Below are 361 nucleotides of genomic sequence, written 5' to 3' on the forward strand. Positions count from 1 at the left end.
GTTGGACAGAGCTGTACGAGCAGCAGTCAGGGGTTGGCTACGCCTTCCCCACGACTTTCCGGAATCAGCATTTCACGCTGGTGTCAAGGAAGGAGGTCTGGGGATTCCCAGTTTTCGCACAACGATACCATACCTAAAGTACCGGCGACTAAAGTCATTGGAGGGTTCCACCAGTGAGGCTTGCAAGATGGCGTCTGCAATGGACTATGTTTGTCGAGAAAGAGAGAGGGCACATAGGATGTGTTCGTTTAGGGACGCAGAGATAATGAGCTGTACAAGCCAGAAGAAATTCTGGACGTCATCGTTGCATACGTCAAATGATGGTTGTGCTCTGCGGCTAACCACAAATGCTCCTGGCTCA

Source organism: Amblyomma mixtum, unplaced genomic scaffold, assembly GCF_055824585.1.
Source record: "Amblyomma mixtum isolate Tamu unplaced genomic scaffold, ASM5582458v1 scaffold_21, whole genome shotgun sequence".
In the NCBI taxonomy this organism is placed as follows: domain Eukaryota; kingdom Metazoa; phylum Arthropoda; class Arachnida; order Ixodida; family Ixodidae; genus Amblyomma; species Amblyomma mixtum.